Source organism: Tympanuchus pallidicinctus, unplaced genomic scaffold, assembly GCF_026119805.1.
Source record: "Tympanuchus pallidicinctus isolate F22 unplaced genomic scaffold, pur_lepc_1.0 scaffold21, whole genome shotgun sequence".
Lineage (NCBI taxonomy): Eukaryota > Metazoa > Chordata > Aves > Galliformes > Phasianidae > Tympanuchus > Tympanuchus pallidicinctus.
The window spans coordinates 4226733-4254139 of NW_026294733.1; the positions used below are offsets into that span (position 1 = coordinate 4226733).

Consider the following 27407-nt stretch of genomic DNA (forward strand, 5'->3'; position numbering starts at 1 on the left):
TGAGCAGTAAGCACTGAGGCTGTTCTCGTTGGGCCCTGTACCCCAGCCTGGCGAGGAGCAGGCTCCCTCCCTCATCAGCTCCCACCTAGAGAAGGAATTTCAGTAGCAACCATCACCATGGCATCACTGTGCCACTTCTGTTCAGCAATCCTGCCAGTCCTCGTGGGTTTGCTGAAATGCTTATGACATTTTAGGTGTGGTGAAGGGGCAGGTGGGTGGGAGGGATGCTTCTCAGAGCACCAGCTGCTGCATCAAGGGGAGGAAAATGCAGAACTTCATCTTTTTCTTATAACAAGTGTACAGCCCTGCTGGGTGCTGAGCACAGCTTGATGCTTCATATGCCCAGAGAGCCTCTGTTTGAGAAAGGGGAGGGGGTTCTCACTCTTGTCCCCTGATTTGGGGAGGTTGAGGGGCTGAGTCACAAGACTTGTGTCCTGGCTCAGGCTGTAGTGAGGCAGTTTCAGTTCCTGCCCCAACTGTCTCAATGTCTGCACTGCATACAGCAAGAGAAAACATTTGTAATGCAATTTTCATGTCAATTTTCTGCTACAGTCAGCCCAAGGTTGGCTCCCTCAATGCTCCTCCTGGGCTTCTTCTGTTCTTTGCATCTTTCCCACTGCCCTGCACCCAGCGATGACAAACTGAGAAGCATTGCCCAAGGGTGAGAAATCCTCACCAGAATCACCTGTCATTAGTCCTGTCTGACAAAACCATGTCAGAGCTTTGGGGACTTTCTCTATTTTTAATTGAGCCAATCTCTCCCTGGCATTTCCCCCTCCTAGCTCCTCATACTTGTGATGACAGCAAATAGTGGAGAGGAAGGAATGTTGGGATGGAGAAAAACTGCTGCTTCCACTGAGCTGCAAGGATTGCTCTACAAAGGATGCACACTGGGCATTGCTGCCGCTGGAGCACAGGACTCTTGTTCTCTTTGTTCTTCCCATGCAATCAGCATTTGTCATTTAGTGTCTTCTTATCGTGGCCTTGCAGTATCACATCTTGGCTTGCTATTTAGTCTTCCAGAGGCATGAAAGACCAGCTTCTCCTTGAATTTATCAGCTCAAATGGGGGACACTGCTTGGTGCCATGCCAGCGAGCTCCGGAAGATGTCTTTTATGTCTCGACCAAGTCAGCAAGTCTATCTCTTTGTAGATATGATAATGCAAAAGGCTCCTCTTGGATAAAATCTGGAGGAGAAGAGGTGCCACCTGCCTGGCTGGGGAAGGGATTCGCACTCTGCAGCCCGGTGAGAGCCGGGCACAGCGCACAGCTCTGCTCAGCAGAAGGGAGGCAGCCGCACTGCCAGCAGCAGCCTGGGAGCAGAGAGCCACTGAGCACAAAATTAACACACTGGCTCATCAGGAAATGTTAATGCAGGCAAGAGGGGGAATTGCTTCATATGGGCAGGCAATCTGTGCAGAACAGATAAGCTTGATCAAAACGTGGTACAAATCTGCGCACTTCTCTCCAAAATCTGCCCTCTACCCTCAGCTTGAGGTTCGGAATAGAAAAAACAAAGCCCCGAATAAGGTGTTAAATACTCATGGCAAAGAAACAGCAAAACATTTTGCTGAAATGAAGCACAACGAAGACATCAAACAATGCTTTTGTAGACACAACCAAGCAATAGCCATGCAGATCTCTGGCCCAGGAGGGGAACCACATAGCTTGGAAAAAAAGGTTGTGGTTTGGATCTCCATGTTGACACACAGTTAAGGATCTGAAGGTGTGCACCTTATTGCACACCTTTTTTTTGTCATTAAATCCCCCAGCAACTATGGTCAGCATTGCATAGGAGCCACTTCCCCCTTTGCAGTGATATTTTCACTTCCTTTGGAGATGACATCCATCCACCAACGAGGGACAGACTGGGGGACCCTGGACCTGAGGTGGGTGGGATGCAGCCATCCGGGGGAATGGATGCCCATCACTGGAGGTGTTCAAGGCCAGGTGGAATGGGACCCCGTGCAGCCTGGGGAGCTGGTGGGGAGCAACCAGCCCACGGCAGGGGTTGGAGCCTGACGACCTTTAAGGTCCCTTCCAACCTATGCCATTCTTTGGTTCTGTGAATGGAGGTGGACACTGCTTTGCTCCTCAGCTCAGGATTGCTTCCAAACCCAGCCATCCAGTACACTACAGGAGGCAGAAAAGTAAGGTCATGGTGGTAAATGATGGCAGTTGCACTGGAAAACAAGTGGCACCAGCAGAGCTGCCTGCTTCATGGTTCCTGGCCATCACAACTTGCTGCTGGCCCTGCCACTGCCTCCTAGAAATGTGTCACAGGGCTTGGCACTGCTTTATGAATCACTTAGTGAAGGAAGAGAGAAAGAGGGACGAGGATCTAGTGAGGTGTTACAGCAGCCAGAGAAGCCAACCCCACCTCCAGCATAACCAGATGCTTGATTGAATCTCCTGGCACCTCCAATCCCAGTGGGGAAGAACAGGAGGTCCAGCTCTATCCTATGCCTTACAGTTAGAGGCTCTGATCTTGGCATCCCAGCTGAGCGACTGCTTTGTACCCTGCTCAAAAACTGCCTGGATGGGGCCACAGGCCAGAAGAACATTAAAAAGTAATTGAAAGGCCTGGGGGATAAGAGGAAGGAGAGGACAAGCTCAAAGAAACCAAGCAAGAAACCTGAGGCATGGCAGTGTTTGTCTGAGAAGACACTTAAATAAAGTGGCTTTGAAGAAAATGAAGAAACTGTCTCAGAAAGGATCCTGTGAGGGCAGCAATAGCAGGGATGGTGAATGGCAGGCTGTGGGGCAGAGCTGCCAGGAGAGAAAGTCTACAGATCTACTGCAGCACTGCTGCTCCAGCCCAGGCTACAGAAATCACCACAAGAAAAGATTGAACTGATACATTACCAGTGCAAAAGTAGCCCTAAAATATTAAGAGAACATCACACCTTACACAGGGCTTATTAAACAAATGCTCCTTTCTCATCCAGAGAGTATTCAAAATTACACAGATGGTTGAAACATATCTGTAGTAGTGGTAGTGGTTTAGAAAGCTCTCTGGGGGACAAGAAAATTTTGGACTTTTTTATTATTATTAACGTCAACAGGCAGGATTTTAAGGTGGAGTGAGCTTATTTCTGCTGTAGCTGCTGCAGAGAAAGCGGTGTCACCACAGCCAAAGCCAGATGGTGAGCTGTGCCCAAACCCTTTGGAGAGAGACCTCGGAAAGAGGCACGAAGTATAACCAAGGGTTGCACCTATGGGGCAGCTCACAGAAACAAAAGCAGGTTGGGTACAACAGCGGCAGCACAAACCCAAACAGCTCTGCAAGGGGCAGAGCAGCTTCACACCAGCCTATGGGACAAAGGATGCTGCGCAGCAAGGAAACCGCGTGCATTCAGTGGCACAGCTGGTTTAGGGCTAGTTTGATCAAACCCCTGCAAACACACCGGTATAAGGTTCAGGCGGATGAATGGTTACACGGTTTGACAGAGCTGATAATCCTTTGCTGTGCAGTTGCAGAAGGTGTAACATTTTCTGGAGATGGCAAAGAGGGACCTCGATCCACCATATGGTCTCTGTCCGCCCCGCGCCGCGCTGAGGCTCGTGCTCTCATGTGACACACCATTAGAGAGTCACATGCAGCAGAAAGCTATTTTATGGCCAGATCCTGCTCTTAGAAGCTATGATGACTAAACTGGCTAATCAAATCAGCATAAATTTGCAAACACCGTTTTAGCAGCTGTGACCGTAAATATCATCAGCAGAATGTGAATAATCCCGAGCGCACGATGGGTTGAGTAATGGGTTCCCAATGGGCGTTGAAACCATCAGTCCGCTGCCTGGCAACTCAGAGGAGGGGGCGAGGGGGGGGAGGGGGTGATTATGATGAGCCTGAAACAGCAGATGCAGTTATCACGACAAAGCAGTGAGAGCACACGCACCAGAAAAAGAGAAAAAAAATCATTTACTGAGACAAATAATCACAGTGGATGACCTGTTCTGGCCCTGAAGTCTCCCAAACGTGGGCACATGTGCATGCTCCACATGGAGGGATGTTGGGGTGTTTTAGCATTCCCAAAGTGATTCATTCGGCATTTTCCAGGGACCTGCAATAGACTCCCCATGCACACATACCATTTTGTCAACAAGGCGTAAAAATAATCAGCTGAGGTGAAATTCACTGAGAACACAGACACCAAGGCTAAATTTGTTTTTAATTTGTGCCAGCTTCTACTAATGGGAGCCTGGTTGCAGGGCTCCCAGCACTAACAAGAGGAGAAAGAAAAGAAATCTGCTCAAATGAACAGCACACAGCAGCCTCAACCTCCCCTCTGGTGAGGACTGGTCGTGCATGTGGTCCCAGAACAGATGGAGCAGGCTGGAGGGGCATGGCCAGAGTGGAAGGACTGCCCCTCCGACCCCTGCCAGGGGCCCAGGGGAGGGTAAGGCTGCAAACACAGCCAGCTTCTCCCCCAGCAAAGCTCTTCAGGGAGGGAAGTGGCTTTTGTGGCTCAGAAAAACTAATATCTCTCTCTGCACCTGCAGATGTGAACCTGGATCTGCCATCGTTTGCAGAAAACATGGGACAAAATCAACTGTGATGTCTCGGTCCTGAAAGCTTTTGGTAAGCTGCTAAAAATGCTTGGCCATTACGGAAGAGATTGCGGTGGTGGGGATATCCCACAGCACTTTAAAGATCCCTTAATCAGAGTCTGGAGGACAGGAGAAACGTGTTGCATCTTGCACTGTATTGCACACAAGTGACCAGGAAACAAAAGGACAAGTGACAGAGCATCTTGACATGCTAATGGAGAACACCAGAGGGTCTCTGCTACAACTTTATATTTTGGACTGGGTTGGCTTGGCTTGGTTTTTCCCTCACTTGTGTAGCATTTTAAACAACCTCCTTTCTCCTAAAGGGAAGCTTCTTCCAGAAACGTCCATCCACGAAAGCTATCTCAGCTGCTGGCTATCCACTGACCTGAAACACTTTTACAAGACAGCTACATGCTGCTGACACCAGATGGGAGTAGGAAGACTGAGGGAAGAGAGATGCATCTCCTGGTGCACAGAAGGGATGCAGAAAGTCAGAACTGAGGAACAGCTGGGCTCGAGCTGCAAAAGCTGCATCAGTATTTCCCCAGAACAGAAGCATCATTTGAACAAATTAGACCCAGACATGCCCAATCCAAAAACACATACCAAGATCTCGATCCATTCAGCACGTCTATTTCCATTCAGACCCGTCCCTCATAATGAGTTTCTCCTTCAAAACACGCCCACACTGAAACTCCAGTTACTAAAGCCAGGCTAGAGAATTAGTGGCAGAACCCTACAGGCTCTGGTCCATGGCTGAAAGCCCTTTTTTCCAGGTCCAGAAGATTCCAGCTCCCTCCCTTCAGCATACTTCAGTGCAGCGTCAGCCTCTGCATGCACTGCGGCCGGGCCAGGGCCGGGAGGTGCCAGCTACTGTGAGTGATTGTTCTTGTGCTATTCCTGGTTCCATCTGAAACACAACGTCCCGGACATTTTGGAAGAACATCTGTTCCCATCTAAGCCTCCCAGACCCACAAGCGCTGGATAATTCAATGAAGAAGCAGGGAAACATCTCAATTTGTAGATGCAGAGCTTTTGGCAGCGTTTGCTGCTCTTTGCTATGCACACAGAAACTCTGTCCTTTGTGACCCTCTGCACACAGCAAGCTCACTGCAAGGAAAGGAGAAAAAAAAAACGCCTTTCCCTGTTCCCTCCTGAAAGACATAAAAATGAAGGATGTGCTCACCGATACTGAGAATGCTTAGGCAAATTTTAATTAATTAATGTGTTTACCATGTGGGGGGCCACTGTTCTTATTTCTGATGCAATAGCACACCCAGGTCTTCCACCCAGCAGCTGTCCCAGGGCCACATGACAGGATCCTGCCCAGACCCCAGCTGTGGGTTCCTAAGATAACAAAACCTCTCTTTGGCTCCCTTGGTGCCTTCAGGCAGGGCATGACTAGGAGCAATCCCACCCGCGGCAAGCAGCGCATCCTGAGGACGAGCCCTGCTGCAGCACCATGTGATACCTTCCCCTTTCTGGGAGGCTTGGCAGGCAGGCACCCTACAGCATGCTGGGCATCACCTGCCCCGTTTTTCCTGGGATTGCAGCTGCGTGGGCTCTGGATATTGCCACATTGCTGCAGGGATATGGACCTGAGAGCTGAAAGACAGAACAAAGAAAGCACGAGCAAATCTATTGTTATTTCTATACAGCATGGAAGCACTGAAAAGAAAGAAAAAAAAAAGTAAATGGTATCTCAATCATAATTACTCCTCAGTTATTTGCCACTGTAAAGCCAACATCATAATCAGCCCCATTCAGGCAGCTTGGGGAACAAGCAGTGCAAAGCCAGGTCCATGTGCTGCACCGCATCGCCTTTGGGGCTGTGTCTGAAGGCACCGTTTGCAGCCAGCACTCAGAGATAAACCTCAATCAGATTTATTGTTTACCACAAAATGCCGCAAAGCCTCTGAGCTCGAGAGCAGCAGGCTGGGAGGAGATGGGCAGAGTGCAGGGTGGGCAGCAAGATGTTTCCAGCCAGCTCAAGTCAGGACCAAGGAAAAAGATCTGTGGATCACAGACCCCGGTTTCACACCTTGAACCTCCTGTGAGGCACAACTGCTGGTGAGGCACGAGGCTCCTCTGCTCCCTCAGCCTATTGCTGGTCACGGAGAGCACATAAACAACAGGGATTTGTCCAGGATAAATCCCATTGCCAGAAAGAGGATGTGAAGTGCTCCTGCACATCCCAATTAGAGAGGAGTGCAGGCAGCAAAGTTATCTGTTTCACACTCCATTTTTTCTTTTTCAGCAGCAGGAAAAAGGATTTCCTGCTGCCCATTAAATCATCAATTTTTTCCCACATGGCTGCTTCAAGCACAGCTTTATTATCCCTGGTGCTGACTTGTGGGAGCACTTGTATTTTCTAGAAGAGATGACAAGAGTTTGAGGTTCTGTGATTTTTTTCTGTCTCCCACCTTGGATTCGTTTCTTTTTTTCTTTCCTGAGAGGAGCACCAGTGACATTTCAAGCAGCACATTTGCTGTATGCTCACTCAGAAGAAATTAAGGTCTTGTCTATGCACTTTCCCTTAGAAAACCATTCCCAAGCTTGTGACATTAAAAAAAAAAAAAAAATCCACTTTTATGAAAACATAAAGATTATTTCACAGCAATTCTATACAAAATACAATTTACCATTAAGCACAAGAAGTTAGAATCAGAGATCCCACCTCTGATTGTTAGGACCCGGGGAAATGGTTTCAAAATAAAAGAGGCAAGATTTAGACTGGATATAAGGAAGAGGTTTTTTACAATAAGGGAGGCGAGGAGTGGCACAGGTTGGTTGCCCAGAGGGGTGGTGGTGCCCCATCTCTGCAGACACCCGAGGTCAGGCTGGAGGGGCTCTGAGCACTGATGGAGCTGTGGTGTCCCTGTTTGTTGCAGGGAATTGGACCAGATGGCCTTTAAGGGTCCCTTCCAACTCAAATGATTCTGTGACTCTATGATTATATTCATTCCCCCAACAGAAGATCTGTCCAAATTAGAGCTATCAAGTCAAGTACACCACTAAACCAAGTTGTATCACTGATGTAACACTTTAACACATCAGTAAGGGATCACATGTTTATGTTAATCCTCAAATATGCCGACAGGTTCTCAAAAAGGGATGTAACTGCACAAGTGCAAGCACTGGGGACAGTTCCAATGACCTCAGAGCACAGCAAGGGGATGCTGATGTCACCTAGCCAGTTCTGCTCCTGCACTGCTGCTGGGGTCTGGGCTCATAGGACTGGTTACAGCAGCTGTGCTTTGCTCAGGTTGGAACCAACAGGAGAAAATCCCAGTCTGAACACACACATGCCTCCATCCTGAGCACAGCCACATGCAGCTCAGCCCAGGAATGAGAACTATGCGACCAGAGGTTTCCTCTGGTTATTGTTTGGGGTTTGGGCTGTAGCAGAGAGAAGGAACAAAAAAACGTGGGAGGAGAGCAAGAGAGAGGCAGAACATCAAGCCTGGCCGTGGGAGCTCCAGCCCGGGGTCACCACAGAGTATAGGCAACAGCTGGGCCCAGGTAACAGCAGCCCTATTTCCAGCAGTGCTCAGCAGCACTGAGCACAGGACAGCTCTTTGAGGCACAACATTCACATGTGGCATCAATTGGCATGGGCACCCATTTATTCTGCATGCTCACTGCATAACAGAATGGACACGGCCATGTCTAAATGGGAACTGCATCAAAAAGGGCAAACTCCAATGTCAATTTTTCCTTGAAGGACACACCCATGAAGATCCCAAATTTTCAGCACACCATTTTGATTTAAAAGATGCTGTTGCATCATGCTGTTTGCTGTAAGAGGTGTTAGTTTTCCTTTCCCTCTTGCCCAGAAATTGACATTACACTTTTCAAACCGAATTACAACCTGCAGCACAACTCTTCCCAGACTTCCTGGGAATGCTGTAGAGCAACCACTGGAGACCACAGGCATCGTCCACTTTGACTGCATGGCTTCACATATGCTGTGCCAGAAGTTGGAGGCACGGGTTGCATTGCTGCTGACCACTTGTCTGTCCGGTGCTGCCACCAAGCAACCAGAGAGGAAAAGGTGTCCCATTGCTCCTTGTCCACTCTGATGGCACTTCTGTGCAGACAGCAGAGACTCAGGTATCAGTGGTTTTGTGACTGAGCTGAGCCTAGCTCAAACTGATAGGAGAAGGTGCTTTTTTGCTTTTTCCTCTCTCCTGTCCTTACCTGCATCCTTCTGCTGGCATGAGCATCAGCCAAGCCGAGGAAGCGATCCAGCTGGAAACTATTTGTTTGTCTTTTCCCTTTGTGCTGGGTTAGTGTTCAGAGGGATCAGATTCCTAATCTGGCAGATCACTCAAGTGCTGATTTTGGCACAAGGAAGAACACATGACCCAGCAGCATGGACTTAGAACAGCTTAAACCAAGCACAAATCTCCACCCTCAGAGAACACCCGCTGCCCATCCTGTGACCATCCATGCAAAGATCCTCTCTCTACAGAAGGAGTTTTTTACCATGGTACTGTTCTGCTCCCAGATGGAACAACTGTACTTTGGGCAGCCCTAGTCCATCTCTACCTGCTCTGCTCAGCTGTGCCCTTTGCCATCACACTGCTGTCCTTTCTCCTCGACTCTGCAATAAGCTCAGGGCTCTCTCTCTCTTTCCTTCATTACATCCTTTAAACAGCACCTATCCACTTTCTGTCCTCATGGTCACCCATACATTACCAGCAGCCACAGACATGTGAAATATGCACCTGCATGCCCAGGGCAGATGCACACCAGCAGACCCAAAATTTCAAGGAAATATTCTGGCTCCCCCAGGCTGAGGAGATGGGCTATATCGTTCCGAGTGATCACAACTAAGCACACAGTGTTTCTATGGCTACACTCTTCCCAGCTCCCTTGCTCATGAATTCAGCAGCGCATCGCTTTGTCTTGTCTGCCTGTCTGTCTGTCTGCATCTCCCTCACATGTGCACACACACAAATGATATATCCCTTCTTTTCTCCTCTCCAAACAACACCTCCGCTTTTCCTCCAACTCACAGCCTGAAAATTCAGACCCAGCAGAACAGGGAGCAGAGGCTTCCATCAGCACTGATTTCAAAACTCAGTGATCCTGCAGCCTCCAACCCTGTTTACAACAAAGGTGAACCTAAGAAGGTTTACACTATTTATATGACATGCAATCAAAGCAGTATGCAAACAGCACGCAGAACCCTCAGGCCCCTCAGGCCCTTCCAAGAGGTTGGAGATTACTGATAATAAAGAAGAAAGCATCTCCCAGGGATGCTCTAACAAGGAACCTCGTTCACAGGGGTCAGCAGCACCTTGGCCTCAAGGTGACTCTTTTAGCAGTGTGAAATGGAGATATCAGTCGGATGTTGGGGAAATGCTAACGGCTGGGAGCAGCTCGTGTCAAGCTGAATAAATCCCCTGCTCTCCATTCTGAAACACAATGGTACATGAATGACTAAGCAATTCTGATAACAATTCAATAGACAAATGTCAGCTTGCTTTGATTAAACATTACTTCTGGAGCCGGCTCAGGGCAGCTGAAGTCACATCAGCATGTCTCTCTCACCCTTGTCCTCCCAGCAACTCAGCCAGGGCAGAGACATTCATTTCGCAACATCTATGCCTTTTTTTTTTTCTTTTTCTTTTTTTTTTTTTTTTTCCCAAAGCAGTTGGAACTCCTGAGATGTCTGAACTAAGTCTAGATTTATGCAAGCACAGCTGGGGGAAAGAAAGGAAGAAAGAAAGGAAGAAAAGAAGAAAGGAAGAAAGAAAATAGCTCCTCTATTTTAAGACCTCAGTTCCACTACCATTTCTCTCTCCCTGCAGCAGAGATTTCCCTTTGCACAGTAATAACACAGTCCAGCTTAGAGATCTAGGCGAAACCTAGCCACGTAATTACTACATTTCCACAGATATTCTTGTACTGCAGTAACACTCCCTAGTGCAGGGGTAGTTTAAACAAAGAACTCAGTGTAGGGATGCAGTTAAAACATCAAGCACGTCTTTTTTATGGTGCAATACAGACCCATTTTTTAATTACGCCCAAATCCGCGTTGCAGGTTGGCCCTTTGGAAACGATAACTGGTCTTTTTATTTTCACAGAGAACAGTTAAGTGAGCAGTTTACCTTGCCAACCTCCAAATCAGTTTTGAATGATGAAAGGAATAACCTCACACACGCACGTGCTTTTCCCCTTGCCTTCAGTCAGTTGTGAAATAAGCTGCTCAGCGCTGCATCCGTAATGGGGACTGCAGTGCAGATGGCAAAACATAGGCACAACTCATACTGTGGCTCCGCCAATCGAGGTGTACTGCATAAGCAGAGCAGCTGAAAAAAGCAAAACACACTGATAGCAAGGAGGGAAAGTGAGGCTGCTGCTCCTGGAACATTTTCACCTTCATCTTTCTATCTATAGAAGGTGCTGTCTGGGGTAGCAATTACATGGAACAGCATCCAGAAGATCCTGAGTGCAATGCTGTCTGCACTGCAGTGGGAATGAGGATTTCACCCCAGGATCATTTTGAATCTGTGTTCCAGTGACATTCTTTGCTTTGTTGATGAGAGAATGCAGAGGGGAAAGAAAGCAGGAACCTTACACCTCCACCCTACTGCCCTGTTGGTCACCAGGATGGAAAATGTCCACAGCCACCACCAGTCCTGGGGCCTCACTGCTGCATTCAGCCACAGTCTAGAACGTGAGTGACATATTCTGTCTCTAACTGCACTCTCAGCAAAGCCTCTTGGCTGCCTTCCCCTCTCCTGGGCAGCTTGAGGGGGCATCACAAGAGGGAACAGGCAGGTGGGACCACTGTACCCCTGGGTACACACAGCCCACCTGTACTACCAGGTCCATGCTCCCTTGTTGGGCACTGGGGCTGTTTCTGTGGATGCAGTAACTGGCAGATGCTGTGTCCTGCAGGCAGAGGGCTCAGAAGAGACATCTCCATTGAGTACACACAAAAATTCCCGGGGACAATGACTGCATGTTTGTGTTTTGCTATATATATATACACAGACACACACAGCACATAACTACATGACGGAGCAGCCCTGCCTGCCCCTAGCTGCAAACTGGAATTCTCAGCTGCTCTTGGCAGCTCTCATTTGATCGCACAAAGACGCTTTGCAAAATCACCAGGTCGGCCCTTATAGCTTTGTTGTTTTCAATATTCTTTGAGAGTTTCCTCTGATGCCTGATTTGCTTTATTAGAGAAACCTACTCAAAGGGATTTGTGTGCATGCTCAGCCTGATTTGTGAACTACAACAGGAGGGGCAGCCAGTAAAATTAATGAGGTTCTGGGCAAATGATTGCTCATGCAGACCCACAGACATAAAGCATTAACTGACTGTCTAATTAACAAAGGCCACGTGCCCGATTAAGCATGCAAATGCTGCTGCTTATACACGCACATTGACAGACATTAGCATCTCAGTGAGGATACATTTGCAAGTGTGGAACTACACAAGCACGCAGCCTGCTTCCACAAACTATTTTCAGTACAAATCTATACATGAATTAATCTGCTGCCCATTTCTGTAACGAGCCCGAATTCTTTATGGAAAGCAGCACGGCAGTTCATGCGCTCACGCAAGCACTGGTTTAAATCCCCCTTCTAGAAGGACAAAGAGGCCTTGGAAGTGAAGTTTTAGCTTACTTTCAGTCTTCTTGTCACTGTAAGTGAAGTGCTGCTTTCATGTCACCACGTTGTTGCAGAAGGTGATAAGAGGTCGGGGCACGTGGCCCTGTTCCTAACTGCTGTGTTCTTGTCGCAGTGCTCGCCCTCTGGGTCTGCAGCTCTGCCCTACTTTGCGGATGCAGCCTGCTGATTAAAGCTCGAGTGTTTTAATTCACTGTCATGAAATTTGGAGGAAAAAAAAAGCAAAGAAAAGGGGAAAAAAAAGAAAAAAAAAAAAAGGGGAAAAAGGAAAAGGAAAGAAAGAAAGGAAAAATAGGGAAAAATGGAGAAAAGAGGAGGAAAAAAATAAAGGAAAAAAGGATAAGGAGAAGGAGAAAAGAAACATATCAAAACCAGTCATCAAATGAGAGCTAGAAACAGCAACATCTCTCTCTGCAGAGGTGGTTGCAGTATAGGATACCTGTTCTATATCAGTTCAGTTAACCCAATTAGTCGTGCTGCCAGATCACATCACTTTGGGACATGGATATGATCACTCAGTGGGAGCAGCCAGGAAGGCAGAATCCTGGAAAGCCAGTAGCAATCCCTGCGTGCCAGGGGAGAAATGTTGGGCAGCAGCTGCAGCCCCATGCCTGCAGCTCAGCAGGGTCAGCCCGTGGGCTGAAGCCAGGGCTCCCAGGAGTGCTGTCACAACCTGGGAGCACAGAAGAGCCATGAATGATCCTGCTGTACTTGAAACAGAACGACCCTGTGGGCTTCTTCTCACCTCTGAACCTTGAATGACCAGTCCCTGTGCACCTCTGTCTGCAGCTGGAACTGCACAGAGCATACCCACGCCTTCCCTCTGCATCTGTGCGTGGCTGCTGGGGTCACCAAGCTGAAGCTCAGATTTCCCCAAATACTCATAGCTGGATTCCTCAGAGCAGTAAGGGAGGCCAGAGGTTGTTAGAGGAACTGGTTATGCCTGCAGTGTGCTTCTGTGCTGTTGGAAGGTCTCCAAAGACTCAGGTGCTGGTGCTACTTTCTGGCACATCCACTTTGAGCCTGCAGTTTCCTTTCCTTTCTACATTATTTACCATACAATACTGAGCTGTATAAAGGACAGTTACAAGCTATTTTCCGAATCAATCTTCCCTTCTCTGCGCTCTGTTTCATGCAATAATCTCTATTTTGGGAGTAGTGTTTTGCAGCAGATGGCTGTTTGGTTTGTTTTCTCCAGCTGCTCCGTTATGGGCACACAGTTTGTTAATGTAAAGTTGCTGACGAAGACGAGGGGTTGGATTCCACGTCCTCCTCGCTCCACTGCCCTCCCTGGGGCACAGACACAGAGTCTCAGAACTACAAGCACAGCGCTGCTCCTGATATCAGAGCTGCAGGCACTGGTTTGTTGGCACTGCTGGGAATGGCAAGTCACACCGATTTCACAGAGCAAGGTCCTGATAAAGGTTTGGATTCCCAAATTATTCTTATACTGTGCATCGTGGCAGTCTAATGAAGGAAAAAAGGCATGGATTTTGTAATGAGATGTTAGAGAATGGGAAAAAAAATCCAAATAAAGCATATATATATTGCTATATATGTGTGTGTATATAACTGGAGAAACATTTTACATCAGAGACACTCCACAACATGCCACCCAAAGTCAAAGGTCCTCAGCCACCCAACACTCACGTGAGCTCATTTCTAACATAGCTGCCTGCTCTCACCCCGAGAGCATCAGGCTGGGAAGTGATTGCACGTCCACACCACATGTTCAAAGCTGGAGCACTCGCAGCTTCAGCAGTTTTTGGCAAAGTTCAGTGCAGTTCTCAGCTTTGAAGTGTAATTGCCTGACTGCAGCGGTGGCTCCAGTCTCCAAAGGCCAAAAGGAGAAAGAGAAAGGAAGGCAGCGGGAGGACAGTTGAGGGCAGCACATCTCAGATGCACGCTGCAATTATTTCTTTTTTGGTGGCCTATTTCTGGTTACTACAGGAGAACTGGACAGCTCAAATAAGAAAACAAACATAAAATGAAGGAACACATTAGAAAGCACACACACCCTGGCACCATGGCAAGAAAGAGCTGGGGGACCTGTGTAATCAGAACTGTAATGATTCCATAATTTCACATGGAAACATAATTAGTTGAGCTACGTTCTTTGACAGCTAGAGATTTGCCAAATTAGGGTCAAGCAGGTTCATTTTTTTTAATTGCTCTCATTTCCCACCTCTGTGTCGTTTCCTGTCGCTTTATAGCCCTCTCCTGGGACAAAATTCATCCCCAGGGTAGTCCTGCTTCAAGAAAAAAAAAAATAACCAACAATGTGAATTTGCTCCTTTGTACCTCAGAAGTTGGGAAACGTGGCAGCAAACAGGTCTGTGCTGCATGACCCTGAAGGTCAAAGTGTGGTTGCTTGGTTGCTCCCTGCTTGCTACTCCACCACTGGTACATCAGGAGCCAGCCCCATCACAACACCAAGCAAATGTTTTCATAGGTATTACATTGTAATACTGTATGAGTTTGGGAAGGTTCTTGGTTAAGGGAAAAAAAAGATAGGAAGGATAGGAAGGATAGGAGGTGATTTTTTTCTTATAGATATTCTATGTCTTTCTTTGCAATCAGAATCCTTGCACTGATTGACTGGGATATCTGAGTAAAGCCCAGGGTACTTTGTGATCTGATGTGTAAGCGCGACAGGGGCAGTGGAGATTATATTTGTGCAGCACACAATGTTTTGGGTATAAATTATGTTACTATTTACATAATCTATAAATATGCTAATTTTGTACGTGAATCTTTTGTCCTCCAAGACAGCAGAGTCCTTCAGAGAGCACAAGAAACACAGTTATGTATGGGGGAGTGGATACAGGTAGCCAGACAACATGGCAGAGTGAAACTCATGGCAAGGTCACCAGGGTGGTATTCCAAGAATTAAATCTGCAATGTCAACACTGTATCATCATTCTATATCATCATTCAGAAAACACCTTTAATTCAAAGAAGAGCCACACAAAAGGGGGATCGGTGGCAATGAATGCCCAAAATGCCACTGTTAGATGCCTTGGTTTGGAAGCTCCCCTGTATAATGTGGGCATCACACAAAAGATTTATCTTAGAGGAACCCAGCAGAGCTGCACATGCACACACAAAGGCCAGAAAGTCAGAGGAAGTTTTATCATGCTCCTACAAGCTGTTGCCTTTACAGGGCAGCACCCTCAAGCCAAAATGACTGAGGATGCCCCAAATACCACTGTCATTAATTAAAGCTCCAAATCAGAAAGAAAGAAAAAAAAAAATCCTGGTACAGCTGCTTTCATCCAGGATGAAACTGAACTGAACCCCATGCTCATTCCATGTGCTTATGGGTATCCAGTATGGACATTTCCTTAATCTGAACTAACAAGACCAGCTTGTAGATGCTGAGTCCTACCCAAACCCCTAAGAACCTGTAGGCATCTTTGCCAATGGGCAGACTGGAGGGAGGGCAGTATGCATTCCATGAAGAAAAGTGAGAAGTCACCCACTGACATCTCATTTTAGAGGGCTACAAGACAAACTCCATTAAAATACAATCTGGGGTGCCAGGGGAAAAGCTGAAAAGCCATTCCATAGCCTGGCAGCAAGGATCCAACAGTTCCAAAAATAAATAAATAAATAAATCACGTTAAAGCATATGCAGCCACGGTGAGGACACCTGAAGTTTGCACATATGGCCGCTCCACTGGGATGAGCCCACCGGCTGCAGGCATGCAAATCAAAGCACTCACATCTCATTGCTGAGGCTGGGCGACATCCGTCAGGGCTGGGATGAGGGGCTGAGATTTCCCCATGCTGCAATGGATGACAGTTTGGCAGCATCAGCAGTTGGATTGGCCTTTATCCTTCACAGATGTTGCTGCGCTAAGGACGAGGAGGTGTTTATTTTGCAGGATGGCAGTGTCTTGGCCTATGGCACACAGCCAAACAGCCCAAGGTCAGCTCTTCATACACTGTATGGTTTCTTTGGCATTCCTCCCAAGCTGCTGCGGCGTTCTTGGGGGCAGCACTGGTAAGGTGGGGAGCATCCCCAGGCCAGCAATGTCAATGCTCTGCACAGCCCAAGGCAGTGACAGCGGAGATGCTCAGAGATGGGGCTGTGCATCAGAAGCTTTAGATGCAATAAAAGATAAAACATCATCTTTATATTCTCACTACTCCTCTTAATACCATTCATTTCCAGTAACCCCACTTCAGGTGCCACTAGATTGGGGTGTGTGCACTGAAATCCGTATGGGGAACGTTTGGAAATTAATATTTCCATATCACTAAAGAAATTTTTCTCGTCATGTGTGCTACAAAGCCATAACAAGCCTTGCTTGGTAAGGGCCAAATCCTGATTGATTTGTACCTGTGTCAATGTGGAGGAGTCGCAGTGACACTGAGCTGCTATTATTGATTTCCAGAACAACTGTCAGCTCACAGCTTGAAAACTTTCTAAGTATTCAGAAATAACAGATCTCAATTTCCAGTGGTCCAAATGAAATCAGAACTTTGCTTGATTTTATAGCAGAGAACAGAGGAGGATCAAAAGGAGCTTGGCACGTCTCTGCCTTAATGGAAAAGCTGTGACTGTGAGGTTTCCTATTTCTAGTTCTAGTATTTGAAAGAATACTGCTCCAAAGAACAGCTTTCCATTGGCACTGCACTTTTGAGCCCATGGAAGCCAGCATTCCCCACCCAGTGTACCTGGAATGCTGAGTGCTGCAATACAAATGTTTCTGCTTGCTCATATTGAATGCTGCATTAAGCAGTGGATCTGTTACTGCCCGTTTTACATCAGCCCTCAGTAACATCAGCCCCTTGTCTGTGTGTGCTGTGCCTCCAGGTTTCTGTCTCAGCCTATGATGACCTGATACAGTGACCACTAAGGAGACATACCTGGAAATTCTCACCTTGCAAGACGTTCTGAATTGGCTTTTAGCAAAGGAAGCTATAAATATTATAGAGAGTACAAAGGCAAACATCACCTTATTATTCTAGAGAGACAAGCATTAGGGAAAAATAGATTAAAATGTATATTGGCTTTATAATACAATGTACCTTTGAACCAGGCTATCCACACCCTCCCAACACCCCAGAGCTTGACAGGGGATTAAGCCCTATGTGCCAGGATCGAACGCTGGTCTTAATCACATCTTACAACCACGATGCTTTGCAAGACAGAGCAATCAGGGGAGCAAAATGAGAGAAAAACAGGATGCAGAGCTGCTGCTCGAGGAACAGATTTGTGTTTGGGATCTAAAACCCTCGTAGGAAAGAGTGATCTCAAAAGGCAGAGGCGAGGCAGAAGGGAAAAGGGCTGGAAGAGATGAGACTGGAACAGAGCTATAGAGAAACAGGAAGGGAACATTTTGTGAAATGGATTAGGCTGAAGGGAAGCATTCGAGGCAGAGGCTTGGGGCAGGGGGAGGGCACTCAAGGACACTGCAGCAGAACTCACAGGCGCTCGGAGCTCGCGCTGAACTTTCCGTTCCCGGCTGCCTGTTTTGGAGCGTGCTCTGGGGATGCTTCCCCCTGGGAGCTCGCCCGCTGGAAGGAGGACACACTGCAGCTCCGCGGGCTGATGCTGGCCTGACGTGCTGCATAGGCATGGTGTGACGCAGCAGCTTTAAACGGCACTGGAAAGTCATGCTGGGGTGAAGGGATGGGATTTGTGGGTTTTACAGCTCCAGGGATCCCCCGTAACCCAACCACGGAGACACTCAGTGCATGTGAGATTCAGCTGGTTCCTATCACAGAGGATTGGAGCAGCTTCTTCAGGTCTGTTCCACGTGTTGCTCAATCCAATCCCCCTCTCCAAGCTCCCCCTTTCCGAGATGGGATTTGAATCTGCTCTGCACACAATAAATCTCAGCCAGAATAGAAGCCTCATATGATTTGCCCAAAACTGCTCAGGGAGCCCAGAGGTCATTACAAAATTTAGTAAATATTAACAAACTGTCTTTCAAGACAGCTCATACAGCTTGTCAGATCTGGAAAGTTTCTTATTCCCTGACATACAAGATGAGGGGCCATGTTTGGCAAGCAGACTCCAGGATGGGACAGGGTAATTTGTGTCATGTACTGCTCTGTCAGGTCCCAGAAAGCACAAGGGCTGTTTGCAGTACCTACAGCAGAGGCTCTGAGCTCAGTGCCATGGGATGTACAAGCAGCTGCTGCTCCCACACAGGCACAAACTGAATCCTACAGGAGGGCCCTTGCCCCTTCTCCCCCCTGTGGCACATGTGATCCAGCAGCAAACCTTACTCCTTCATCTCAGAAAACTTACCCTGCTAAAAGGATACATCTGCCTGTAAATAAATGCCAGCGAGACAGTTGCAGCCTGTAAAGGATTTAAGAGCGCTGTGCTCAGCTCAGCAATCCATACTGAACCCTAACAAGAGCATCTCATGGGCACGCTCGCAGTAATTATTATATAAGAAGTAGTTTAATATGCGATTAAGTTCCTGTATCTTTTGTGCTCCACTGGCAAAACACAAGGCAAGGCAACAGAGGAGCTTTATAATTATCTCCTGTCCATACACATGACTCCTGCTAGCTTAAATAGCACAGCACCAACCTCCAGCCTTATCCCTGCACACCCTGTCCCTCCAGTAACGCCCTGACACGAGGAATGCAGGGTTGGACACCATCACACTGGGACACGCCAGAGCTCCTTCCCATGCTCCCTGCTTGCTGGAACCCCTTGAAAGGCTTAAGATGAAATCTGTTACTGCAGTGAGGCAAATACGGCTCCTCACGAAGGCGAAACTGCACAGACTGCTTTGTTTTTGTACGGTTGCTAGGGAGCACTGGTTACCATCACTGATTTTTTTTTAAGGTCTCTGAATTCCATATCAAAACAAGTTATCCCACATGCAGTAGAAGAAATAAAGCCTGCAGCTTTGGGTCCTTTGTCCCCAACTGCCTTCCCAAAAGCCAGAATCTCCCTTTCCCATTTCCCTTCTGCTTGGCATGGCATGAGGGAGCAGGAGCTACGGCTGGGTCACAACTATAAACTTGTTTATTGGCTGGCTGGGAGCTACAAACAGTGGCTGATTGCTAAATTCTGCCTGTCTTACTCTCGCTGGGGAACTAATTTTGGACTTTCTCTGCTATCCAGTCATCGGCTTTCATAAAATTTGTAGAAATTTCATTCTCTTTGTGATTTGATGAGTCCAGCTGAAATCTGGCCAAAGGCTTTTTTTCTGAGGGAAACAGGGAGCTTTGGGCAGGCAGACAGGCAAGCTGCACAACCTGGAAATAAGTCTTGAAGTGCATACGGTGAAGAACTGCCTACATTTTGCAAAAAAAGATGGAGGTTAAAAGAAAAACAGTGCTCATTAAGTCCCAGATACTCGGTCACATTCGTAGCTGATAATGATTCTTCTGACATATTTAATGAACACACCTAGGACACGGAGGTGTGACTGGCAGAACACTGATGCAATGAATATTCACACCAGGATGTTGCAATTTAAATGACATAGCGTTAAAATTCCAAGGTCCAGAGCGCAAAAGCAAACAGAAAAGCTCTGAGAAACCCAAGCCTCGAAGCTGGCTGCTTGTTAACGGCAGCTTTGCACCTCTTCTACCAAGCAGCAGAGTAAGTGCCTCCCCTTTCTCAAGTTTTCCCATTAAAAGGGCCTTTTTGGGAAATTTTCTCATGGTTGCTAACAGACATTCAGCAGCACTAGCAACACAGGGAGAGTGTGGGCGTGAAGCACCTGTGAATGCACTGCAGTGGTATGTGAGTACTGGTGAGCATGCTAACAAGCATTTCTGAGCAAGGGATACACAGGGGCACAGGCACTGGGGCCAATGCACCTGACCTACTTGCCTACTCACCTTTGCTTAAGAGCACGTGGTTAAACACAGAAACTTGCACGCTCATGAGAAAGAAGCCCCATGCAAACACACATCACAGAGTAACACAACAGCTGAGATTGGAGGCATCTCTGGAGGTCATCTGGTCCAGCCCCCAGGCTGATACCCAGAGAGTATATTGCCAAGGATGGAGAATCCAAAAACTCTCCGGACAGCCTGTGTCAGTCCTCCAGTGCCTTCACAGTGAAGAAATATTTTCTTATGTTCAGACAGAACCTCCTGCATTTCAGTTTATGCCCATTCCTCTTGACCTGTCACCAAGCACCACTGAGAAAAGCCCCTCTGAATCCGTCCTCCCCCAGTGCGTATTTGTACGCAATGATGAGATCCCGAGCCTTCTCTCTAGGCTGAGCAGTCCCAGCTCTCAGCCTCAGATCAGCATCAGAGAGATGCTTCAGTCCCTAGAACACAAGAGTGGCTTTTCACAGGTCTCTGTGATAGTCTCTTTTCCTATGGAGCACAGAAATGGGCACAGCACTGCAGAAACGCCCTCAAGCACAGAGTATCTAAGGCACTGCCAAGGGTGACAGCACCCACAGCAGGGTGGCAGGCATTTGGCTGTGTGAATACCTTTCTCCTAAACCTGAAGACCTCTTTCTCATTGCTTTCCCACTCTGATGTGACACTAGAATGAAACTTTGGAGAGAGAATTTGTTAATGGGAAAAAGGATACCAGGACTATATTAACAGGGAAACAGGACCAGGGCATGCAATGGCCTTCAGAGCGCAGCCGTGCACCATCCCCAGGACAGGGCTGAGAGCAAGGACATAGCATTAGATCTATATCACAAAGATGTCTTCAAACATTATTTATCACCAGCAACCAGCAGAGTTTCATCTCATGTGAACAGCTCACTCCCCAGTGTCCCAACTTATTCAAAAAGACACTATTTATACTGAAGAGGACTTTGTATTGAGACTTTTCTCTCAAATAATTGATAAGTTCTTGCTGCTTCCCCTCTTTGATCAGCCTCGGCCGTAGTTGTGCCCAAGGTCTGGTCTGGTTCCAGCCCATCTCATTATCTAAAGCACCAGAAGCAGGTGGTGTTTACAGGACTTGCTAGAAGAAAGCGAATCCCTCTGCATAGAATGCAGATCTGAAGGCCACAATGGGAAGCAAAATTTACCCAGAACAAAGCCTGCTCAGCTGTATTTGTTGGTGCATCTCTTTGCATCATATTCCTACTCTGTTTCTTTTTTTCTTTCTTTCCCATCCTTCTCTCCTTCCTCGTTGTCTTTTCATCTTTAAAGAACAGGTCAGTACCCATCAGAGTCAGGAAGGAAAGCCCCAAATTGTTTGGTGGTCTCCAAAACCTCATACCCATCACCTCATTTAGAGTATCCAAGTAGGGGGGAAAGCATTAAACCTGTGAACTAAATGAGGACCAGGAGAGATACATGATCTAGGGCTTTCTCTCTGATCCATTTCAGACTATTTTTCCAAGAGCCAAAGAGGTGAGGACTGTGCTATGCCAATCAGGGAGGTTTCAGAAATCACTGGAAGACTGAGCTCTGCTAGAAGTTCTGACTACAGTTTCTGTTTGAACAGGGACTGAAGAAAAAAAAAAAGAAAACAAAGAAGAGAGAAAGACTGTCACTGGAATCCTGAGTTCCAGCATGACACCACCAATCCTTTGCCACATCGCCTGAAAGACACCATTCCCAGCCTAGATCAGATACTTTGCCAGTTTCCCATCTTCAGCTAATTTCTGCAAACATCTGAAGTTCAGACACAGCCTCTGCTTTGGTGCTCTCTCTTTGGCCAGCAACCAAGCCTCGCCAAGCACACTGACATCATAAAACCACAGAATCATTAAGGCTGGAAAAGACCTCCAAGATCATCGGGTCCATCCCCAAGCCATGCCCACTGACCATGTTCCTCAGTGCCACATCTCCACAGATCTTGAGCACCTCCATGGACGGTGATTCCACCACCTCCCTGGGCAGCCCATTCCAATGCATTACCACTCTTTCTCAGAAGAAATTTTTTCTAATATGCAACCTGAAGTCACAAACCCGGAGCTTTGATGCCATTCTGCTCTGCAGCCACAGCTGGCATTTGTTTTTTTGCCAATCTTTCAGCTCAGCCATGCTTGGCTCAAAATTAAGTTCCATGCTAAGCACTGTGGGAAGCTGCATTGGAACAAAATGGAACAAGGTTGTCAGACTTATTTTTCACTCTGTACATTAACTAATTAGCTTTCTTTCTTGCTAAAGTCCCTTCAAGCATATCAATTACTCAGCTCTGATGGCAGGGCTGGTACAATAGCCCTCAGTGCGATCAGATGAGTTGAAATTCAGCACAGCAGACCAACAGGGCAGGGGATTGGGTTACCCGAGTGTCAGCAAAAGGGCATTTCTCTCCTGACCTCCCTTTTGCAACAGGACCTGAATGGTGGTGAGGAGAGAAGAGAGGAAATACCAGGAAAACAGCACAACAAGCATCTTCATAGGAGCTGCAAGGGGAAACCAATAGGGTGACAAAAAGGCAAGAGAGATACATAGGTGTTAGTCTAAAATTAGGACAGCACAAAACTTGGCTTCCCTCTTCTTCTGTTTCTGTCTAATGGGAGTGGCATTGCAATCTCTGTCTTGGTTAAGAGCTTCACTCTGGGAAGATGGAAGGGACGATGGAGACAGGAGCAGCCAGCGTGCTCAGCCCACCAGCTCCACTGCAGCAGTTTGCCCTTCTGGGTCAGCCCCAGGGTTTCCAAACCATTTTGCTCATCGTTTGCTACAGTAATATCATATCTGGGATCGCTGCTCTTGCCTCTATGAACCAGCCACTTTGCGTTGTCTCGTACCTGGGCTGCACATTTCCCATCTGCCAGAGGTGGTTACAGCTACGCCTACCTCAGATTTCTTGAGCACTAATGAAAAAAGGTAACGATGCTGACATTGTATCTGTTAAACTTAAACCGCTGCATTCAGCTGGTTACATGGATGAAGATGCATAGCTCAGTGCAGTTGAATACGTAAAAGCACTGAGACAATAAGAATGCATTAAACTTTTATCTCTGGTGCTACAGCTACAATAAGCAATCAGAGAAACTGCCATTCTCCCAGGTCTCTGGATTGCCTGAAGGAAACTAACTCTTGTCTCTGTGTGCACGTGCATGAAGAAGGATGGATAAAAGGATCTCAGATAGCAGCTGCAGTGTGGTGGCTACTCTGCATTGGTCAAGTGATGGGCACTGAGCACTGCACAGAGCTGAGCAGAAGGCAGTGCTATGCAGTCATACATTAGGAAAAAGAAATAAGACGCTTTTCACTCTCAGGATTACATGATCATGCCCAGCTTTTCTTATTTTTCCAGAAGTAAAACTGAAGATAATTACCATCCTCATTTTCCTTTCAGAGCCACGTTGTGTGCAGAAGCACCCTTATGAAAGACTTCCTTTCCCACGACACAGCATGTGGGTGCACATTGCTACATGTCAGCTACAGTGCTCACCTTTGCATGACTGGTAGCAACAACAGCAGGACTAACAAACTGTGCCAGTGAACCAAACGAGTTCAAAAGTTCTCATAAAAATCATACCTGTTCCTTTTTGAATTTATTCTCTGGCCATGCAATAATGTAGAAATTCTCATGAAATATCCACAGAGTGGCCATTTTCCTCATGAAATATGCATGGTTATGAAATTCCTCATGCTCTTGAGAAAATAAACCACTTTAATCAGAGAAAATGCTCACTTTTATAATATAAGAACGCTTTCTTTCCTTTTTTTTAACTCAGACCCAGGTTTGTTTTTACAAAGGAGGTGCTCTACATGTTCCAAGCTTTTAATGTGAAGGGAAACACTGTTTTTTAAATAAATTAGGAAAAAAAAAAAAAAAAAAAAAAAAAAAGGTGATAGAGATAATTCCAAAACAAACCTTTGCTTTTTTAAATGTTGTCTTCTTGTTTCTTTTCCCACATTCCCTCAACAGGCAAAATTCCATGGTAAGGAATCACAGTATTTAAATAACTTTCTGTTTTCAAACCACTTTTGTTTTGGGTCTTTGTTTCTAAGTGTGTGTTTTCTCTGTGCTGCAGATAAAACCGTGTGACTTTCAGCGAGGTATTTGCTACAAAGGCTGGGGCACAATTTTCTCAATTCTATTCATTTAACTCTAAGACAGAAATTCCCCAGCACCCCATGCGCACAATTGTCTCACTTATAATTGCGCCTTTCATCAACGAATCTGAAAGAGCTTTACTGAGTAGTGTTATGTGTACTTTACAGCGCATTAAAAATAACCTTTTAGAAGTCCTTGATGTGAAATAAGTTCTTTTTAATATCCAGCTCGAAGCCTTTTTTATTTCTGACTTCAAAAGTACGAGGTTGCTGCAAGCTGAGATGGAGCAGGGGGCTTCGGGTGATTTCAGAGTGAGCCCCAGGGCACGGTACCTGGGCAGCCAGCTAGTGATGTCCTCTAAAGCAAATTGCTTCCCATGCTGGAAAGCATGGCCTCAAGCCATGATGGAGAAATACACCAAGTACTGACACAAGAGCACCAATGGCCTCCCAATCCCAATGAAAGCAGGACTGTGTAGCTATGGCAGTGCTCTCCAGACACAACGTTCAGCACATCAAAACCAACAAGCCTGTATGTCATGCAGAGTTATCACACAAGGAATGAGCCAGAAACTCCACGGAGCAGATGGTTTTTACCTTAGAGCTATAAGCATCTCCAAGTCCGCTGGTGTCTCCCTCAGTTCAGGATTTCTGTAGCAACTCAGGCTGTTCTGCACACCTTTTCTTTGCATTCTGTCACTGTTTTCCAATTCCAGAAGGATATCAAATTAATATCTTCTCACCCCATCCTTAAAATGTCAAGGGGATATTTTAAAATAAGAGGCAGAAAGAATTTCCCTTTGCAAATGAAACAGCCGTGTGAAAAAGGAGGGCCTCTACTTCTCATAATGGGTCGTGATGAGGAAGACAGGACACACAAGCCTAGCATGAAAGCCTCAGGAAGGGGATTTCATGAAGAAATGTGGTTTTGTTCCTTGAGAATAAGCAGCATCTTCCTGAGACCCATCATTTTGATTCACTGTTTCATGTGTAAATAATTTACTAGGCTAAAAGGTCAAGAGCTGCAGGTCCTTGGAGAAGGGAGGAAAACTGCAAGCTGTAAACAAGGCACAAGTAACTTGCATGTGTTAGCAGTCTCCGCATAGATGTATGTATGCACTTATCCACAAAGAAACAGGCCAAAGAGGAACATAGAAATAACCTCTACTTCATGTTTGTTCCCCCTTGAACTTGACTTGAGAACAGAAAGTACAGCAAATACGGTCTTCTGGGACGGAAATGACACATTTAAATTAGATCCATGGTGCCCAGATGTACCGCTGATGGATGCATGAAACAGAGGGGCAAAAGAAATTAATTTTCAGCCTACTCGTTTTCATCTTTTCATCCTCTAACGTCAGGGTAATTGCTGCTCCACTCCTGCATGTGACAGCCCAGTCCTTGCCTCCCTCCAGAAGGTAAGTGAACAGCTGGTTCCCTTTCTGACACCAATGTATTTCCAATCAGCTGTCAGACAGCATTAGGTCCCTAAATGCTACAGCATGTCACACTTTCCTCCCACTCAGAAGCTCTGAATATGAGGTTTCATTCCCCAGGCTGAGGTAGGAGAGGACAAGGAGAAGAAAAGGGTCAAACACTGCTCAGGTTCAATACAGAAAATGCCAGGGAAGCATTTCAGGAAAGGTAATGCAGTGAGAACAAGCAATGCACCACTAGCATGTTATCCTGACACAGATATTAAAACAAAGATCAGAAATAAGCAGCTGTTTATCCCACGCACACCACTCCTCAGAGAGGTTTCTACAGCAGTACTGCCCTCACTGGTAAAATTCACAGCATGGAAAGTGAGATACTGCTCAGTGAGAGCACGGGCTCCAGGAAAGGTAAATATTGCACTTTGAGGAACCTGAATTCGTCCAGCAGTTCGCACAGATACTATTTATTCTCTTCTCTGACACTGCATTCCAGAGCAATCACAAGTAATTCGCCTTACCACCAAAAAGCCTTTGTTTCCCTGCAAAGCAAGGCAGTTACTGAATTTAACAAGTTCATCAGCATTTTTTTAATAAACATTTATAAAACATGTGAAAACTTCAGATGAAAGCCAATTATCCCAATGTATTACATTACACAGAGGCACTACAAGGTTTCTTTTGACAGTCTAGTGTGGAAAATTACCCCCTTCTGCATATACGGCAATAATATTTATATTATTTTTCCCACATGCTTTCAGCCTTTCATAATAATGGAAACAATGACATAAGAATGAACAACAGTGACATTTCTGTTTGAGGACACAGCGTGCGTCACCTCTGAAAAGTTCTGCAGCAGCTCTGCCTCACAGACGTATTTTTCTTAGGTCCTTAGAGATGCAGTACTCTGTGTTCCCAAATGCTTCAGCCACAAGGTATAAACTACAATGTGTGCATAAAATATATAAAAAATAACGCATATTGTATATATGTGGAAATTGACATTATATTCAGAATTTGTTTGCCTAAGTCTCGAGGTACCTGCTGTTACAACACCCCAATATTTCAGCAGGTCTGTTATGCATATGTACACATATGTACAGGTATGCATACAAAATAAGCCAACATATGAATTGCAATACGAAGTATCACACCAGTAATACTTATAATGCAATAGGGCCCAAGTTTGCAAGCAATTCATGAAAACTGAACCTCAGGAATAAATCAGTGCTTGGAATCATTACCATTAGGAAATCTGGGTGTATGCCTAGGCCATATCCACATTTGCAGGGTTCGGGGCTTAGTTTGAGTAGAAGCCAATGTAGAATGTGTGTAATACTTAGAACACATGCTCTGTGGATGATATGTTGCCCAACATGAACGGCAAACATGCAGGGAATACACATTTTCTTCCAGGGGCTTTGGCTGGCAAAGCTGAGTGCATGGTGTGCATTCTTCAGGAAAGAATTATGGGCTGGTGAGCATTCCTTTGACTTCTCAACTCTTCCAATAATTTGCCACCTGTGTAGCCAAGCTGTTCATTCTGTAAATCCACAGGATATAAAAACACTAGCACTTCCCCTGGTTGCCAAAGCAAGCCTGCTGCAGCACTGACCCCAGCACCCTGAGCACACGGCAAGTGCTGTATTTACTGATTCAAAGTCTGGTAGAAAAACCAAACAGACAGCTTGGAGCTTGTGACACCAAAAGGAACAAGCTGTCACACTCACGTTTGCTCTGAGTCAGAGGACTCTGCATGGCTCTGTCGTCACCAGCACAGCACAGGGGACTGGAGCTGTGCTCCTCAGCACAGGTGAAGGGAGCAGAGTCTGAGCTTCTG

At 46.5% G+C, this 27407-nt stretch overlaps 1 protein-coding gene across 1 annotated transcript in view; it reads right to left on the reverse strand.

The window, feature by feature from the left end:
* Positions 1 to 1961: 1961 nt before the first annotated feature.
* Positions 1962 to 27407, reverse strand: part of SH3PXD2B (SH3 and PX domains 2B) — a 516634-nt gene continuing 491188 nt past the window's right edge. Inside the window, exon 16 of the transcript XR_008207296.1 lies at positions 1962 to 1972. The gene's annotated coding sequence lies outside the window, so the exon portion shown is untranslated. The remainder of the gene's footprint in view (positions 1973 to 27407) is intronic.